Source organism: Pseudopipra pipra, chromosome 10, assembly GCF_036250125.1.
Source record: "Pseudopipra pipra isolate bDixPip1 chromosome 10, bDixPip1.hap1, whole genome shotgun sequence".
NCBI lineage: Eukaryota > Metazoa > Chordata > Aves > Passeriformes > Pipridae > Pseudopipra > Pseudopipra pipra.
The window spans coordinates 571,496-585,599 of record NC_087558.1 but is presented as its reverse complement, the minus strand read 5'-3'; the positions used below and the strand labels follow the sequence as shown (position 1 = coordinate 585,599).

The 14,104-nt window shown below is 52.8% G+C and overlaps 1 protein-coding gene across 11 annotated transcripts in view; it reads right to left on the bottom strand.

The window, feature by feature from the left end:
* MBNL1 (muscleblind like splicing regulator 1) overlaps nt 1-13,651 on the bottom strand; it is a 79,347-nt gene extending 65,696 nt beyond the window's left edge. For 7 of the 11 annotated variants that reach the window (XM_064665664.1, XM_064665665.1, XM_064665668.1 and 4 more), the window contains exon 1: nt 6,593-6,716. The gene's annotated coding sequence lies outside the window, so the exon portion shown is untranslated. Of the gene's footprint in view, nt 1-6,592; nt 6,719-6,789; nt 6,900-13,632 lie in introns of those variants that run through there. The other 4 variants (XM_064665672.1, XM_064665662.1, XM_064665663.1 and 1 more) reach the window with 4 other exon arrangements.
* Nucleotides 13,652-14,104: the final 453 nt, after the last annotated feature.

Sequence of the window (14,104 nt, the reverse complement as noted above, 5' to 3'; positions counted from 1 at the left end):
TACTTTTCACAACAAAAATCACATCATTAAAGATTTATTTATGGAATATATTTGCACATAAATACAGGAGCTCAATAAAATGCTGATAAGCAGCAAACAAGATATCTGCCCAGGGACTTCCTTCCCAGCAGCCTGCAAAGCTCCAGCACGGCAGCAAATGCTGGCATTCCCAGAAAAATGTTTTTAACTGCTACACATCAAAAAGCTGAAAAACACATAATTACATTATCACGATCACAGACTCACTACCTTTGATTTTTCACTGCTTGAAAGAAGGCTCGAAGTCCACTGAAGTTGTGCCTAATATGGAGCACAAAAGGATTCCCGTATAAAATTATGGATAAAGAATAACGGACGTCACTGATACAAAGTCAAGAATGCTACCCAGGCACTAATAAACTCTTCCAAACACTGGAATAAACATTTTAGTTTGGGTTTTATTCCAAGATTCAGAGATTCACAGAAGAAAAAACAGAGAGTATACTTCTCCCAAGAAATCCCCGCTGTGTTTATCAGTACATGCAGCTGACGGGACCTTCCTCCCATGGAAGCCAGATGGCACAGGCAGCACCAAAATAGCCGGCAAGCAGCAGCCCTGGGGACTGGCGAGGAAGAGGAAGGGCGGGTGGCCCAGCACAGCCAGCACAGCCCAGCGCACTCGGCAGCAGCTGGAGCAGCGGCTCCCGGCGCCTGCGCACCCAGACACGCACTTTCTATGGCCAATCTAGGCCTGATGCCTGCTGCCTTCTGCCTTCAGCTTGGCAACCTGCTTGGAAAACCTGACACATGTGCCTGGAGCAGCTCCGGAGCATGCACGCTCCTGCACGGTGCCCGGGGAGCGCCGGCTCTAAAGGCTCCGGACCTCGGGCACGTCTAGACCCAAATAACGCAGCAAACTCCACGTGCTCCTGCAGCACTTTACTTACATTCACAGGCAAAGCTTATCTCCATGAGTGTGGTGTCACTGCAGCACAGATAATGTCACTGCAATGCCACAGCTCCAGCGGCCTCAGAGCGCTCCCGTCCCCCACGGGGGGCTTCAGCCACCCACCCACGGTCCATCCCCACCCAGGGCAATGGGGAGCCTGGGGTTACCCACAACCCAGAGAGGAGCGCCGAGGGCCTTGCAGGACTGAGCTGGGCAGCTCTGATCTCTCTCCCTTTTTTAGAAGGAAAATATTCCCATTAACTGCTTTGGAAGCAGGATTGGGCCCAGAGCCCAAAAATGCCCTGGGTTCCCAAGTCCTTACTCACTGCTCGCAGTTGGACTCGCTCACACCAGAGCCAGCAGCACAGCAGGAATGTGTGGAGCTGCTGCAGGAGGATCTGGGAGCTCGGGGCCCAGCACTGCTCTCTGCTCCTCCAGCCTGTGCCTGAGCTCAGCCAGGGCTCCGTACGTGCCGCATTAAATACCAGCCATGTAGGGTACAAACGCTGCCTTCGCTCCCCGGGCCGTCCGGAGGGGGAATGCAGATGCCATCAGCTGCCTCCCGTGCAGGCTCTGCAGACCTGAGCCCACAGCCGCCCCAGTCAGGACACGCTATTTATAATGCTTTCAACATTTCACTTTTCTCTGCAAATAATACCTGCTCCAAGCTCAAGTCCAAGGCATATTTTGCCTTGCCAGATGATCTGCGACCGTCTCATGACTTATTACATTGTTATCGCTGCTAAGCTGAGCAAACAGGGCTGCTAAGTCTATTAATCTTCTGGAACACGAAGGCTGAAACCGTAGAAACAAAACATCTCACTACAAGATACATAAAATGTGCTATAAGGAGATAAGGGGGGAATTCAGTGCACGCTCTGTAAGTTTTTTCTGTGCCACTGCAAGCGAGGCTGACGCACTTCTGCAAGAGCCGACTCTGGATGTAACGCTACCGACAAGTTACATAAGGGAAAAGAAATTCCTTTTCCGAGAGCAGCCTGCCCCGGGCGGCCAGCAAGATCCGCCCGCCACAGGAGAACCTGGGCACTGTGCAGCCGGAGGAACTGCCACCTGTACGCTCACAGCAGGATGGCACAAGCAGTCTGACCCAGGCGGGGTAACCGCGCCGCTGGGCGGGAACTCGCTGCCCAAAACGCCAAAGGGCTGGACATATTTTAACTCATCTAGTACATATGGCTTCCCATCGTGCTGAAATTCACCCCACTCTGCCACCCATACACAGCTTGCCTATTTATGTCCCAAAATATTTTTCCGTGAAAATAAATATTTGGCCTATTTGCCCAAAGCAAAGGTCCCAGGAGCACACGGGAGTCACAGCTTTGACAGCAGTGCTCAGATCAGAGCAGCTCCAGGAGGCAGTGGGGTTGCGGAAGGACAGACTGATCGGGGGCCGAGCTGGCCTGTGCCCTGGGCTGGGCTAACACTGGTCATGCACCTGGCTTAGAGAGAGAGAACAGAAGAACTTACTGCTGGTTCTGAACGCACAGATCAGGGTAAACCAATACTTGTCACTGGCTTTATTCTTCGAGCAAAGCACTAAGATATTCCCACTCCCCCTGCACAGACTGCTGAAGGAAGAGTGGGCTCCAGCGTCCTGACAGGAACCACACCCTGCTATGGAATGACATATGCAAAGCCTTCACCTCTCACCTCTGCAAATTAACTTTGTATTTTCTTATCTTGGGATGTTTCATCACAACTGTGACAAGGTTTTAATGGTCCCTTCTCTTTCCTTGCTAATTGACACTAATGGAATGACAATTGTACATATTCATGACAGGGTGGGCTCCAAATGTAACTGAGGGCAGCAATCAAACACACTCACATGCTTATCCTTTCGGTAAATAACCACGGGGTAGGAGGAAGAAAATGTTGTTTACTTTGCTTCCTTACTTGGCAAACTAAGTTTACAGTATATAATTGTAAATAAAACAAAATTAAAAAATAATAATCATAGGCAACTGCTCTAATCCCTAAGGCACACAAACAGACCACCACTCATGCAGGGGAAGGACAGCCCTGGAGCCTCTGCCCTGCACAGGACTGGGCACAGCAGGGCAGACTGAAGCGTAGGAGTCCCCAGGGAAGCAATCCAACCCTGTCAGATCCTCCCCTCTCCCCTCCTTCTGGACAGGAGTAGTAGCAGGAATTTGTTGATAAATACTCATAGTTGCAGAAGTCATCCTTGGCATGGACATAAATAATAAAAATACGACAACAAAAGGGAACAGAACATTTTCTGCAGTTTCACCTTAGCAAGCTGGTCTTTGCTAACAGCAAAATCACCTTACAGCAGTCCCATGGAAAATTTGCATAAGGCAAGGATTATCCACTGGTTCCTGAGCAGGAATCATCCCCTGTTTGGGCATCCAGAGGTGCTAAGGCTCATCCCCCTAATTACAGGCATCCCCATGTCACTACCACCTCCCCATGGAAGGTGAAGCAGCAGAATAAAACAAGTACCTAAAAGAAATAAAAACAGAGTGGGAAGCCTATGTTTTAACCTGAACTGGCCATGAGTTCTCCACCTCCACCACACATGTAAGAACTTTCCTGTGGCCACAGAAGCCCTCCTGGCCAGTGAGGCTGACACCACGTGGCTTCCCTGGTGTGTCCTCTGCGGGCAGCCAAGCCCTCCCAGCTGCCAAGGTGTGCCTCAGCTACCTGCTGGGATCCATCACCACCTCCTGTACTGCACGGTTATAGTCCAGCTTTCCAACACACACAGGCTCCAAGGGCAGGGAAGTCAGAGCAGCACCCGATGCAGGGATGCAGCACAACAGAGCTGGGACATCGCACCAGGACCACAGAATGGGGCATTTACTGCCCTCCACAGAGCCCTCAGACACGGACTGCAGTGAGTGCATTACAGATTCTCCTCAGTAAGACCCTCCCTGCTGATAAAATTTTGGAAAGCAGCATTCCCAGTGCTCCCAAGACACACAAACTGGACAAGAACCAGAAACCTCCATGCAAAACAGGCTTTAAAAGAAAGCAACTGCAGCACCTGCTACTTTCAAATGCTCATCCATGTGTGGTATTTGTCACAGAAGTGCCTAAAAATGTTAGTTTATTCAATCCTTGGCCTCACTATAGGAAGCAGAATATAGATAACTCAGGAATTATTACCTAGTAACACCAGAAGATGATGAATAGCACCTGAGACTTAGTAAAGCAACAGAGAAGTACAATTCAGGAGGTGGAGCAATACAGGACAAAATCAACCTTGCTCCAAAACTGAAGAGGAATGTCTACATTTAAGGCTTGAAGCAACTTCATTCACACATTTATTTCTGATTATACTGTTGAACTTCCCAAAGCAAAATGAACCAAGAGCATTTCCAGCCTATAGTAACATCAGCCAAAACCCTGGAATTTTTCACGTGCCCCCCCAGCACACCACAGAGCCCCTCACAGAGCCTCCCCCAACCCCCGGCCTCTGCACACCAACCACAGCAAGGAAGCCAAAGAACAACTCCCTGGCCTGACTGCCAACAGAAAACCCTTTCAGTAAAGACTTCTCAATTATGATTACTCCCACTATTAGATAATAATATACCAGACAAATTTTAAATTAAAATTCTCCGCTTCCACTAATTAAACTGCTTCACTGATACTCCTACAGACAGACACTATCCATTACCTTGCTAATCCACCAGATCTAAACCTCTAACACCTCCTGCCCCGAGGGTGGAGATGGTCAGGCACCTGCCCAGCCAGGACCAAGCTGGAGGCAACTGTGGGATCCATCCAAACTGGCCATTTCCCATGTTTACAGCACAGCTTTCAGCCCAAAAAACATGGAGCTTGTGCTTGTGTGGCATGTGGCACAGCTGTACTTCCCAACACTCCTGAGACGGTGAGCACAGAGGAGGATTCGGTGGGAAAATGAACAGAAATCACAAAGGCAGGGAAGGCAGCCTTGGCACAGCTGCTGACTGAATTACAGAGGTTGCTCACATAATGCCCCAATTTCATCCACTGATTCCAGTGCCCCACAGTACCACAAAGCATCCCTGGACCCGGCCCTTTGCTGCCATTCAGAACAAATTTAATCCAGTGATGGCTTTAAGGAAACAAGACAACAGACACACGGCGGCACTTTCGCTCTCATGTATCAGTCCAAGAATTCTGCTCCTGTATATCTTTCCTCAGTAGCCTGAGTAACTAACAACTGCACTATCCCGAACTTTTACGAGTCACACAAACCAGGCAGACTCCACAACTGCCTTTAATTCAGACATACAACATACAGAGCAATACATTTTCCAAATTTTCTCACCTCTGGAGACTGTGAAAGTTGAACTGTTCAGCCATCACAACTGCTTTTCCATTTAAACAGCCTTTTACTAAACAGCCTTTAACTAAGTCTGGAGCAGTTTTCCAGCTCAGCAGCCCTGAGTTTTTAAATCCAGGCCTTTAAACCCAGGGCAGTCCAACTCCATTTTACAGTGTTCCAGTCTGCACCTGATGCAGCATGAGCTGGGGAAAGCAGAGAGACACAGGCCTCACAAAATTTCAATCCCAAAAGCACATGGTGCAACCGTCGAGCTCAGCTTCCACATACAGCAATCCTGTCGTCACTGCAGCCAGCCAGGGAGGGGGGGAGGGAGGAGAGCCTTTAATTTCTTCCTCTTTTAGCTACTTTACATTGCCATAATACTGTTTTATGCCAGCAGGCCTGCCCAGGGTCAGTGCCACACAGAGGCAGCTTGGCAGGAGCCTGCAATCTGTCCTCAGGCTCTCGCCCCAAACCTCCCCAGCAGCAACAAGTGCCATCGGTTAATTATTCATCATGCAAATCATTTCCTTGTCACTTTGGAATGTGTTGTCGTTTCATTAGATCTCTTTTTCAAGGCAACATAACCCAGTTAGTTATTCTCTGTTACTATTCATTACTCCCATTCCTCTCTTCCTTGTTACAGCCCTTCCCTAAACCTGCTCTCCTGTGGTTCACAGTCTCCGTTACCCGTCTCCTGCTGCTGCTGCTGCTGTGCTTTGGGGCATATATTCCCCGCCTCAAAAAATCACCAATAGAAATCACTCCTTCCTAAAAGAAACAATCACATATTTTCCCAAGACAACCATTTTACACAGACAACATCCCTGCGTTTTTCTCTTCCGCTATACCAACGTCTTAACATACCGACTTGCTCGCAGCTGCAAAACAAAGTTCTGGATTCAAGAACTTCCCCGAGCAGAACGCGAAGCGCCCCGTGCCCCGCGGCCCGACCCTCGGGCCGCTCCCGGGCCGGGCCGTGCGGGGAGCGCGCACAGGGCGATGCCCGAGAGCTGCGCCCGCACCGCGGCCCCTCGGCCCCCGCCTGCTGGAGCCGCCTCGGCATCGGGGGTTTGGGGCAGCCCCGACCCGGCCGAGCCCCGCCGAGCCCCCGGGCCCGGCCCGGCGCTCCCGAGCGCGGCGGCACCGCCGCTCGCCCCGCGGCCGGAGGGGCCGGGCCCCGGCGGGGACACGCGGGGGGAGCCCCGCCGGGTCTGTCCCCGGGGAAGGGCGGCGGGGCCGCGCCCCGGGCCCCCGGCGGAGGTGGGTCCCGGCCCCCGGGCCGCCGAGAGGGGCACCCCCCGTTCCCGCGAGCCGCCGCCCGCCCCGGGCCCGCCGCGGCCGCGCCCCCGCCCCGCACTCACCCGGGCCTGCCGGCGGGCCCTGCCGGCGCGGCCCGCCCGGCTCAGCGGCTCATGCTGACGGTGCCGCGGGCGCGGCGGGCGGAGCAGCGGCCCGGGCTCCCCGCGCCGGCCCCGGCCCCGCTTCCGCCGCCGCCCCCGCCCCGCCCGGAAGCGCCGCCCGGCCCCGGGCCCGGGGAGCGCGGCCCGGCCCCGCTCACCTGGTGCCGCGGCGGCTCCGCGCTCCGGCGGCGAGGGCAGGGCGCGGAGCGGGGCGGCGGCGCGGCGGGCTGCCCTCCCCCGGGGCCGCCCTCCCTCATCCTCCCCGCGGCGGGCGGCCGGCGCCTCATGAGTCACCGCGCCCGGGCCCGCACACGTGCGCGGCCCCGCCGCCTCCGGCCGGCACGGCGGCGGCAGGGGCGGCCCGCACGACACCCATCGCCCCCCGAACGCCGTCCCTGGGCAGGCCATCCTCCTGGGATCTGCTTCCCGGGGCCGGCAGGAGCGCCGTGCTTTCCTCCCGCCTCCGCCCTTCCTTCATCTTGGCGAGTGGAGCCCATTGCAGAGCGGTCGGGTTTGCCGGTGTGTCCCAGGAGCCCGGCCCGGCTGCTGTGGGGCCCGGGATGGGGCTCCCCGGACACCCCACACCCGCCCCGAGGCTGCTCTGAGCCCCCCCGGGCTCCGGTGGGACCCTGTCCCTCGGAGAGCAGCGGGCCCGTCACCCAGGCCGCAGGTCAGCTCTGCCCGGGGTCACGGGGCGGGTGTCGGTCCTGCCGTGCCCGTGACACCGATGGGAGAGTGCAAGAGAGGAGCCACAATAGTGCAGATGAGCCAGACACGTGGGGATGTGTCCCCTGACAGGACACTCACACCCAGGGCCACCTGTGAAGGAAGCTCACCAAACCACACCACAGGAAAGACATAAACTGGAAGTATCCCAAGGGAGGGCAAAAAATAACGTGAGATTTGAAAGCATGACTTACCAAGGTGAAAGGAACTAATGGAGAAGACCAAGGAAGAACCTTCCTGATTTCACTTCCTATAAAAAGTGATTATAATCTTGACAGTTATATATTGTTCTCTGCACCTACAGGACAAAAAAAGAGAGGTACACACACCTAAACACGCAGAGGGGCAGGCAGGCTGCCAGGCAGGGGGATGTGTGGGGGCACGGGGACATGCGGAGTCTGGTCCCACCACTGTCAGCCCACCGGGATGTGGGACAAGAGCTCCAGGGAGAGCGGTGGGAATGAAAGCATGGAAAGAGCTGGAAGCAGCACCAAGAGTGAAGGAAGCAGAGCAATGATGATCTGAGATTTAAGGGCACTATAAAGAGCAGGGAACGACCATCCCTGAATTTATGTCAGTGAGGGAGATGGTCTTAAACTGCAGGGAGAGAGAGTCAGGGTGGACTGAGAGGGGGGGAAAAAGGATGACAAGGTACTAAATCAAGGTCAGGCACTTGTCTGGAGGAGCATTCAGGTGCACTCAACCCTGCCTGGGGCAAGGGAACAGATGAAGTGATCTTCTGTTGTCCCTCTTTCAGATCTTTGTTCCCCTGGCCCTGCCAGGTTTACTCTGATCTCACTTCTCTGTTACAGCAGCAGCCTAGTCCCTCCCCAGGCTCACAATAACCTACTACACTGTTCATCCTTTTATTTTTGTGCCATTTGCCATAAAAGTGTTCTATGCCTTTGAAAACTGTGTTTTTCAGTTCTCTCTACGTTACCATTTTAATAAAGTCCACAACAGGATTCTCTGACTTTGTCCCTTGCTATCAAAGTGGCAGTCAGGCCTGAGCCAAACCGACACCCAAACCCTACAAATATTTATGATGATTCCAGGAGACATTTCGCTTAATATTTTCTTCCAGAGGATTATATTGTATGAATAACTGGGTACGTCTAACTGCATATACACATGTGCTTTCAAAAAACCCTCAATTATTCTCTTTTCCCTTAAGGTTTTAGTTTCGATTTCTGTTTTCTTCTGGAGGGAGCAGTTCAGAGCACTGTTGCCTCATGGCGAGCGTTCCAGCAGTTTCTGTTCCTCTCGGTTGCTAAATTTAACGGTACCAGTTGGCCAAGACAGGGAAAACCCTTCCTGCCCTGGGCACAGGCTCTGCCCAAGCAGCTTGGCAGGCATCAAAACCCAGGTGGGTGCCCAGCCCCCTCCCTGTGGGTCTCTCAGCAGCAGGTTCCCAGATGACCAGCGTTGCTGCCTCTCTGCAGGAATGACAGGTACCACAGGGAGCTTCCACAGAGGCTTGAACTGCTCTGGGGTTTGGGAAGCATTATAAAACACACATGTCACACACTTAGAGCTCCACCTCCAAAGAACGTTCTCCTCGCTTTGGTCATGAAAATTAAGAGCCATCAAATGTTCATGGAGTGAAAGAGTGTGACTCCTGCACACAAGCTCGCTGCCAGCATAACCAGAGCATGCAAAACAACATCATCATGTCTGTAAGGGGTTGCTTTTGTCCATAAGTCCTGCAGCTGTTTCACATCAGCCCTCCACAGACAGGGACTGCGGCGCATGGCGAGGGAAGGGCTTTGAGGGCTGCTGCAAAGAGCTGGGTACCATGGGTACCACACACCTTAGAAATCAAAGCACAAATACTATAAAAGGCTTTTCCATTGTTAAGTTTTCAAATTTGGTCTAATTTCCCTTTCACAGCTCAGGCCAGTGTCCCAGCCCAGCATGGGCACTTCACCAAGGGGCTGATGCCATGCTCCATGTGTGTGCCCCACTGCTCTCTCCTGCGGGGAAACACCAGACACAACAAACACCTCTGTCCATAACACCTTACACTCCTTGGTGAGGTTACTCTGAATTCCCATCCCTCTCTCCTTTACTGTTTCAGTGTTAATAGCACAGCACTGTCTCTCCCCAGGAACACAGTGGCCATGGCAGCCCTTGGGGCTGGATGCTGTGACAGGCTGTGGTCGTGCAGTGGTGCCCTGTTGCCAGAAAATAAACACACAGACTCCCTCCCTCCCTCCTTCCCCCAGACAGGTCCCCATTTTCAGCTGCGGTTGAATTCCAGCCTCCCTCTGTTGCTACAGACTGGGGCTCTCATGCTACTTGTTTTTTTAAACTGGGCTGTTCTGTCCCCAGCCAACAGGAACAGGAGGCTCCAAGAAAACCACAAGGCACATCAACGTCAGAGAAGACAAGGAAAAAGACAGGGAAAAAGACAAAGGGTTTATCTCCAGTATCAGGTTGTGTTAAACATGTCCATCAGCACAGACACCTTGTTCCAACTATTTCTACCAAAAACCTCTGGGGGTTGTAGGCCTGTGAAAACTTTGTCTTTTCATCTTTTCCCTCTCATGCTTGTCTTTTTCCCCACCCCAAATCTTGTAATTTGTGTTTACAAGTCTGAGCATTCCTTATTGCCCATACCCAGTTGCTCCAGAATATGTTTATTTTTACCTCACAAATGAAAAAAATCAGAACTAAAGTGGCATCTCTACTCCAACTGAATGCTGCTTTTATTCATATGTAGGTACTGAGCTTTTGGTGCCTTCTGAAATGTCAAATGATCACTCAGAATTACATCTGCCACATCCTTCAATCCATTACAGGTTAAACCAAACCACTTTGCTGTTTGCTTTGAAATCTATTAGACCTGGAGCCTGGAAGAAATCTGCTTTTAAATTTGCCTTTTCCCCGGTCCATAGTGGGGGTTATGTTTTGTGAGATGAAGTGATAATGAATAATTCCTCACTCCATTTGGGAGCTAAATGATGTTACCTGCTCTAGAGATCTGAACTCCAGCTGCTTCCTCGTGAGGCTTTTTGTTCTATTACACAGCCTGGTGTAGATATAATTAACTTTGCTTTTTGTGTGCTCTAATCCCCCCTGCAACAGAGCAGGCACCACTTTGGAAACAAAATGGGTTAAATGGGCATCCCTCCTCAGAGCCTCTGGAGCATCTGGTGTGCCGCATGCCCGAGGGAATGCAGGTACCTCACTGACCCCGGGAACTGTCTGATACCTGCTGGTTAGCTTTACTGGCTTTTTTTTTCAAGAAACTGGAGACTGAAAGGACAAAGAAACATTTGGTTTTCTTTCAGAGAAATGCCATGGTCTTACACTTGTGTTTCAATTAAGTTTAATCCAGATCAGAACAAAATCCATGACAACTGGCATCCCATCATATTTTGCTATTTGCCTGCCTCTCCTGGCTTGTGCACTGTGCAGGCAGCGCAGATGTGCCCTCAGATAATGCAGCCCTGGCTGCACAGCCCCGATGGGCTCTGGGACTGAATATTGTACTGGGCCATTCGTGCCCTTCCTGTTCCTGTTGGAGCACAAAGAACTCCCCGAGGCTGTTTCCTCCGCGAGCCCTGGGCATTTTCAAAGCACTTGTTGCAGTCACAAAGTTTCTGTAAAAACTCCATACTGCCCAAACTCTTCTTAAATAATGTCCACAGGGCAGTTAATAGCACGTCACCATCTGCACAAGTGATCTTTCCTATACACAGAGCTAAAAAACCAGCCAGTACCTAAAGCGTGCTCCTGGTCCTGCCTGGCATCGGCAGCGTGGCCGGTGTGGGTGCCCCGCTGGCACGGCTGGAAGGGCAGCTCCCACCACACCCTCCACCCCTGCTCACAGGGCAGAGCTCCATGGCCAGCGTTTGGTTGCACTGCTAATTAGGTTTATTTAATTTCATTTTCCCGTGGGAATGACCTCCCATTGGGTTGGGTGCTGCAGTGGGACAGCCCTGCCAATGACCCTGCCAACTCCACACGGAGCTGCTGCTGCCAGCACTGCCTTGAGAGCTGGTGCCTGCTGGGATCCCCACTCAGACATCTCCCTCTGGGACAAGGCACAGCTCCAGTCTGCCTTAGTGCTGGGTTTATCTCCTGGGCACCTGGGAAGGCATTTCTCACTATATCCTGTGAAGTCAATGCATTCCATTCCCATCGGTTTGTGCAGGTTACAGGGGTTCAAACCCTAGGGCGCGGATGTTAAGCACGAACTCTGTCATAACAAGATGTCTGGGCAGGGCAGGGTAAAGAGGAAACCTTAAGGAAATCTCAGATCCAGGAGTCTCCCAGATCATCATACAATACCAACAACAATCAAACACCACGACAGAATAATTATCTTACAGCAGAGAAAGATAAAGAAACTTGTCATTGCACACTTGTGCGTCAGTCAAACCAAAAGGTGTAAATCAGGACTCAAGGGCAAAGAGAAACACTGTGTGCAGAGAAAGTCTTCTGAGAGACATTTTATGGTTTAGAGTCCCCGTGCGCTATTGCAACTGGAGCAAGAAAGAGGAACTCTCCTGGCTGAGCCAGCACAGCCCTGGTGCAAGTGTGGCAAGAGCCTGACTCCAAAAATGGTGCCAAGGTGCCAGCCCTTCCCTCTGAACCCAGCGAGGCAGCAGCAGGGCCAGCAGTGACCCAGCCTGGGCTGGCAGGGCCCCATGGCACAGCAGTGGGACACCAATGTGCCCCAAGTCCAACGAGAGGATGGCTGTGGGCATCCTCTTCACAGCTGTACCTCAGGGGGAGTAAAAGTGCTTCCTCACTGCAGAGCTCCCACCCACAAGGGGCATGGGCTGCTCTGTACCTGGCCTCTCACACACACAGACAGAAACCACAGTGCAAATTCACCAAGCACCAAGTATGTCCTGTGTCTTCATTTTATCTCACCAAAAAGCTGCCATAAAACAGTCACAAAATAAACCTGGACTCTGATTTTCCTCCCCCCAGCTTTTATTAAAGGCAGACACATGCATTACTTTGAACCCAGGCTGAACACCCTGGAGAAGCTGCTTGCTTCCTGATGCCCTTATTTGTGCAGCACTGGTGAAGCTCAAGTTCCCCAAAAAGGTCTGACACGAGCTCCAGTGCTGCCTCCCTGCTCCTTCCGGACCCGCTTCCGTGGCTGCTGCCGGCACACGCGGCCAGCGCTCCCCACGGGGACAGAGGACATTTTTTCTGTTTGACTGATATCATCTGCATGTGCATTTTTGTAAAGATAACGCACGAATTTCTGACTGGGCCCCTTCCACTGTGTTCTCCTTTCATTTTAAAGCCTCCTGCAACTATTAGGTGATAACGTTTTGGTTAAAAGTAATAAAATGCTTATAATCTCTCCTAGTCCACAAGGACCTAAATGAGCAAAATCCACACAGCAAATTCCCAGCAAATATGGTATGCATTATGGCTTTTGCACTTTCTGCAAAGGCAGTTCCTTTCCTGCTCTGCAGGTCATGCTGGAGCCCCCCAGCCCCCACTGCTCCGTGTGGCTGCTCCTGGTGGCTGCTGCGTGTGATCCCACATTGTGTTTAGTCAAGGAACTCTGGCAGCAGTGGATTTCACGGTAGGAAGCCAAGAGTTCACTCTCAGAGGATTAATGTCGTTTTAATTTCCCGTGGGCTTAACCAACAACCCCCCAGGGAGTGCAGCGGGGCTGAGGAACGATGCTGCAGGGGTGGGCACCCACCCGCCTTGCCCAGGCTGGTGGGACCCTGCGGAGGAGCGGAGCGACACTCGACCCCATTGGGAAACGCACCCAAAGCGGGGCAGCGCCTCAGCCAGCCCTGTCTCCACCAAGAGAACAGAACAGATGTTAAACCAGCTCACGGGGCTCCTCTGAGCACGTGAAAACCTTTCTCTCTGGTTTCCCAGCACAGTAAGCCCCACAGGAGATCAACTGACAAAACTGTACCCAAAGCAGCAGAAAAGAGAAGACGCACCCGCCGGCGCCGTGGCAGTGGCTCCCGCGCCATGTTTGTCCCCATGTGTCCCCGAGAGCCGTTAGTGCTCACTCGGGGTGCAGCTCCACACCACGGGGGTCTCTCTGCACCCCCGGCAGGTGCCACCAAAGGTCTCTGGTAGGGTCTGACTGCGACTCCTTCAGCGCTATTTCGAACCACGGAGTTTTCTTACTCAAACTTTGCCTGGCAAAATCTTACGTTTAGTATCAATTTCTCCAACATATTATTTAAGCTTCCGTAGCTCAGGATAGCGAGACCCACACGCGAAGGCAGCGCAACGAAACATGGCAATAAAACCACCCAGCTCTGCAAACAACTCACCGTCACCCAGCGACAGCCACCCTGTGCCGCTGTGATCCGCGGGGCTGGCGAGGGCCACGCGCTGGCCCAGAGGCTCAGTCCCCACCTGGGGCTCCTGTGCAGTGCGTGGGGCGCCGGCAGCGCTGCCGGCACAGCCACCGCCTCCCGGTGCCACGGGGCCAATTACAACGAGCCGCTCTCTGCGACCATGGGACGGCGGCCTGGCGAGGGGGAAGCGGTGACAGACCAGAGAATGACACCAAACCTGTAGGGCCAAGGGTGAGTGAGCCCTACGTACGGTGGTAACCACGGCCACGGGCTGGGGTTTGCATATACAGTTTTTTAAAGAGGCAAAAATTTACTTTCAGCGAATAAGAAAGGACGTGCCAGAGGAAGTGCTTTTGCATGGCGGCCACAGCTGGAGCCACAGCACAACTCAGTGCCTGAGCTCTTGGAGCCACAGCACAGCTCAGTGCCTGAGCTCTTGGAGCCA